Below are 6,000 nucleotides of genomic sequence, written 5' to 3'. Positions count from 1 at the left end.
TACACCAATTTTCCAAAGGGGATGAAAAACGTGTAGCACTCACGAACCCTTTATTTATAGTGAAAGGTAGCTTGAAAGCTAAGCATAGCTATTTTCCTTTTTCAAGACTCTCCTAATTTTGAGAGTCTTTCCTAAGTTACAACTCTTGCCAAAATAATTAATTAAATAATTAATTAGCAAATATTGTATTTATGTGAATAAATCACATTTTAACTTAGGAAGGAATTAAAAGTTATCACAAACACTTTAATATGGTAATCAAATATGTTTGGATTAATATCCATCTTGTCTATACATCACCAACTTGACCAAAAATGCCTTTTAGTCACGTAATTGGGCCCAAGTCCGTGAACCGTTACAAACAGTCCATGGATTGTTTCCTACTAACGAACTGTAACAAGTACATCAACACTTATAATTGTTACATTAATAAATCACTCATAACTTCATCGTTATAACTCGGAATTGAGTGATTCTTGGCTCGTTGAATTCGTAAGCTCATTCACTATAGAATCAGAACCTTTCCAGGGATAAAGGTTATTGTCACAAAAATCGTGGTTCAAATAACCTCAAGTATATATACATAAATGTATATTAACCGTCATAGGAATTGTTCCATAGAGTGAGCATTTGTTTCGATAGATTAGAAAGGTAGAATTTAACAAGAATCCAAATGAAATCAATCAACACATACCTTTGTTGATAAAATCCTTGTTGATGTCTTCTTGTAATATTCAGTCTCAATCCTTCAAGAATATCTCTTCTTAGACCTAATCTAGTCCGAAATATCTTTAGTATACTAAATCAAGAATGCGTTTTGGCAACTAAATTTGACAACTAGATTGACATACCAACGCTAGTGGGTTCAACCAAGCAATGCTCTAACAGAATTCGAGAATTCGATTAAGGGTGAATAAGGAGAAGTCTGAAGATGGGTTTGTTCTTATTTGGTGTTTTCTGGAAGCTGTGGTGTTGTTGGATGATTGAATCAAGAGTAAGGGTTTCTCAGAGATTGAATTAGGGTTTCAGTTCTTCTCTAAAATGGAAATTAAGGTTAGATGAAATTCAGAATAAGAGATTGAAGATGGGATTGATGTTCTGGGATGTAGATGTGAGATGGGTTTGAATTGAATTAAAGTATGACATGACGAATAAGGTGGTTATTCTAGTTTGGGGATTCAATTTCAGAGGAAAGTATGAATTAGGGTTTTGAGTCCCAACTACAGATAAAGAAAATGTAATTGAGGGTTTAGAAGATTGTTTGGAGATGATTTACTGAATCGAGTAAGGCAAGGAAGAACCAGATTCTACCACTGGAATCAATGATTTGGTGGAGTTGAATTGAGGTAATTGGTTATTTCAATAAACTTAATTAAGTTATTCAATTCATATTTGAGTCTATGTGATTGTTTATGAAGTTGATAGTAAGATTGTTTTAGAATGGGTAATTGGAGGGAAGAGTTATTATGAGCTGAGATAGGTTGTGGAAGGGCTGTTTGAGTTGAAATGTTTTGGAGTTAGAACTGTAATTGGTGGTATAGGCTTGTAATTATTGGATACAGACAGTGGTTGAGATTTGGAGTTGTGTGTTACAGTGGTGCAGATGGTGTTTTTTTATGGAATTGAGATGTTGTTGATATAGTGTTGGTGATAGTGTGGTCTTGAATTGTATGGACTGAGATGAAGGTGGAGTTAAGATTATGTTGGGTTGTTGTGTAGTGAATGAGTAAGTGTTTAATGGTTGGATTGGTGAAGATTGCATGTAGTAGTGGTGACGTTGTTGCTGTGGTGTTGTAGAATGCAGGGAAGACTTGGTGTTGTTGAAGTGGCAGGGGATATGGAGTTGAGTTACACGTGATTGTAGTTGTTAGGTTGAAGTGGTGGCAGACCATAAAATTAATGATGGTGTAGAGTATTGTTGTATGTTGAGCTGAGAGAGTAAGTTGAACTGAGAATGAGTTTGGTAGGATGAAAGGGTAGATTGTTGAAAAGCTTGCAACTACTGCAATTGCAGGTAGGCATAATTTGTAATTGTAATTGAGGTTTGAAGTTTATTTGAATGATTGAATTAATGCATAATTTGATTGAAGTTGAACTTGAGTTAGCTTGTAGAGTTAGAGTGCAGTTGAGTGAGAAGAACCCTTGGCATGTCTGACTGAGCTTATTCAGTCTGAATCAGTTTTGTTTAGCTGACTCAGTTAATCTGACTGAGTCGAGTTGACCTTGTTAACTTGAGTTGAATCGGTTTGACTCATAATGACTCAGTAAACCTTGGATTCGGTATACCTTGACTTGACCTTGGATGTTGACTAGCGATTGAATGTTAGTAGACCCTGTGACTGTTAGTGTCTGTTTGTTGACCTAATGGCTAGGCCTTGGATTAATGGGCTTTTGTAGTGGACTTGGGCTTAGTATCATGTATTCTTAGGTTGATGTTTTGGACCCTTTATGGTCCGACTTAGCCTTTGGTTCCTTATACAAAGTTGTGGATCTTCTTAAGACTCTTCTAGTGGACTATAAAACCAATCCAATTGAATTAGTAAACCCTTAGATGTGCTAAAGATATATAATGAAAGGTGTATAATCATAAATGGACTTAGAACCATCAGATAGTTCACTTAGCCTATAACTAGACTTATATGAGATTATGTTATGAACCTTGTATGAGCCTTTTGGCTAATTCCTTAGAGTGCTTGTGTGATTAATAGTTACTCTTTACTTAACAATGATCGTTCAAAGGATGAACCGGTGGATCATGGATCTCGAGGTAGGCATGGCTTGTCACCAATTCAGGTGGGAACACTGTAACCTTCTTGTAATCATTAAGTTCTTCTTTATCAGCGAGCATGGTGAGACTTTACTATTTGTGTGCATGATTGCATGTACTTGGATGTATTACTTTTGTGTTACTTTTGTATGCAATGTATGTTATATCTGCATATACTATGTTTGCTACAATGTGTTTGTCTGTGATATGCATTGTGAGATTTCCCTGCGAGGAGTGTCTGTGTTTCCCCACGGCTCTTAGCTAAGTTAAGTATGCCGGTACGCCATCCGGTTGAATATTATCTAGTAGGGCGGTACGCCATCCGTCTGTAATATTATTATAACTATTTCATTTAGTAGAGCGGTGTGCCATCCGTTTGAATGTTACTGCTTATTAAGATAGTAGGGCGGTACGATATCCGTCGGCAATAGTATCTAGTAGGGCGGTACGCCATCCGTCTCGATATTATATATACCATTTTATTTAAGGGAGATCACTCGTGTGCATATTATGCTTGATTGAATAACTTTCTGATCTTGATAGTAATATTCTGAATCATGGTTTGTATGTGCACTCTGTGTAGACGATGTTATTATTATTGATTAGGGTTGATCTCGCGCCGTCTTCTCCAATGATTTTGGCAAGGTTAGAGTGACACTTGCTTCATGATGCATGGATTGCTTAATAGATGAATGATTAGTTTCTTCTTTTTTTTCCGTCAATCCATAATCATTTAGAACTGTGAAGCATGTTAGTGATTACTTGAGAGTTATTTGTTTCCATTGGGCACCCCTTTGGTATGATGTGCTCACTTGTTCCCATTTCATTTTTCAGTAATCGAAAGAAATGGCGCGTTCGAAGATATTCGTTTCGTTGCTTAGAGATTTATCGAATCTAGAGTGTTGTGTATCTTTTACTACATGTATTCTTTCTTATTTTGTAAACAACGCATTAATATATTTATATTACTGGAGAGATCTTCATTTGTAGAGTATTCAGGGAGTTTGGGTTTGCTTTTTAGCATTTTATGCAATTAGGATTCTTAAAATCGGTAATCTAGTTTTGATGCTTCTATTAGATTGTAATCGTATCAGCTAAGCAGGTTTAAGAGTTTGGACGTCACATGCCTTATCCACCCCTGCACATTGTTTCTGCTCCTTAATATTCCTAGAACCCTTGCAACATCAGAAATAACTGCCATATTTAGCTCTAGCTCCAGCTCCAACAAGTATCAATGTAACTGATTCAAATTACTCCTTCTCACTACAAACCAACAACTCCCATTTCAGTTTCTTCTTCATTGTAATCAAATACAGATCAATGAAGCTCAAATACATCTCAGCTTCAACTGGCAACAATAGATCAAAATTATCAACATAACAAACCTATTGCAACCATTCAATCTTAGTTCATAACCACTGCTCAACAGCACCAACACATGTTTCACTGCCTCGACAGAACCAATTAGAGAGACAACCGCATCTCCTCCTTGAACTACATCTCTAAATTTAAACCTACCATTAAGCAATCATTCTGTTCACCACTTGTAATCATGAATTACTCAGCACTAACACCAGTTCCGTACTCACTGCACCTCTTCTTCCTTTGTGATCAATAATACCACTTGAGCCATCATCTCAGCCATCGTCAGTATAATGCTTTTTATGACTTCGCTATAACCAACACAACCCATGCAACCATTGCTTCTGCAATATACACTTCCCTGCATTTCATCTTCCTCTTGCAACTCTTCTCAGCATCACCGCAACTGCACCTGTAATGCCATCAACTGCAATTCCTAAACATATACCTATTTCAGCTTCACATCTGTAATCCCACACCAGTCTGCATTTATCGTCTTCCCTTACTCCATACCAGCACCATCTCAGCTTTAACTGCAGCCGCAACTTCATGTACTCCTGCAACACAGCATCACCAGCACATACCAAACCCAGTAGCAGCTACCACTTCAGTTCAACAACACATTCACTAGCAGCAATCTCTGTTGGGAATTACACCGCAACTCTTTAGATCTTTAGGTTAAACAAAGAATAACCAATACACCAAGAGAGACGATAAACACTTGATCAATCATACAAGACACGGATTTACGTGGAAAACCCCAAATTGGGTAAAAACCACGGATAAGAACACAAGTTATTCAATTTACCGCAAGGATGATTACAAAGAAGACTCTCACCTTCTCTCACAACTCTCACCTTTTCCTAGAACAAGAAACTCACAAAGAGACCGAATACCTAGCTTTAGTTTTCCCACTCTTAAGAAGAACTCAACTCTATTGTGTAAATAACTCTCCTAAAGACCTCTATTTATAGTAGACACCTCTTGTTCTCCATGTAATCCGTTACCTAATCTGATTTGGGAACCATCCTCAACTAGGAATGTCTAACCTAATTAGGAAAAAACATCATCATTTAAGAATCCATACTAAAACAAGAAACTACCATAAATAAGACTTCTGTGATTGCTAAATCTAGACAACTTCTAACAATTCTCCACCTTGACTAAATTTGCAACATTCACCGAATTTTTTTTGCTTCTTTAACCAACTGATTTCCATTGTGTTCTTGTCCACCTGCCCTTACGGCCATTGATCATCAATGATGATGACCAATACAGTCCAAGTTATCCTTGGACTTGCCAATCTTTGGAACCCAATTCTTGACCATACGAGCCTTTGGAACTCCACCCAATGCCAAATTTCTATGGGACTTTATATTCCCAAAAGTTGACTTGGATACATCCTTAGCTCCACCTAACCCTGACTGGCTTAGTGTATACAAGCCTCTACTACGACTTCCTTTCATGATTTTCATTAGATCATATAAAATATATAGGTGGAACCCAAGGGATGCTTTGTGACAGTTTTCTAATCGGTAACATGGTTCGTCTTATCGGTTATTGGTGCTCAAAAAATGGTTTGTCGTATTACCGATAGAAGACCGTATCCTCCGTATCGTATTTGTTGATACCGATCCAAGTTACTTAATTTATCTGTATCCCCGGGTATCCGGTACTATCTACTGATACATACCATATTTGTGTTGTATCAATCTGTATTCGTTCATATGTATGGATTCCGTCTGATACTTACGAATACGGAATATAAATGACGTACAAAAAGTTAATGAATGCCCACACTCTTATACGAATTTGAAAAAAAAAATTGACTGTTATAAACATGAAAGAATTGGGAATAACACAATTTTATA

Source organism: Papaver somniferum, chromosome 1 (genome assembly GCF_003573695.1).
Source record: "Papaver somniferum cultivar HN1 chromosome 1, ASM357369v1, whole genome shotgun sequence".
Taxonomy (NCBI): Eukaryota; Viridiplantae; Streptophyta; class Magnoliopsida; order Ranunculales; family Papaveraceae; genus Papaver; species Papaver somniferum.
Note: the sequence above shows the minus strand (reverse complement) of the source record.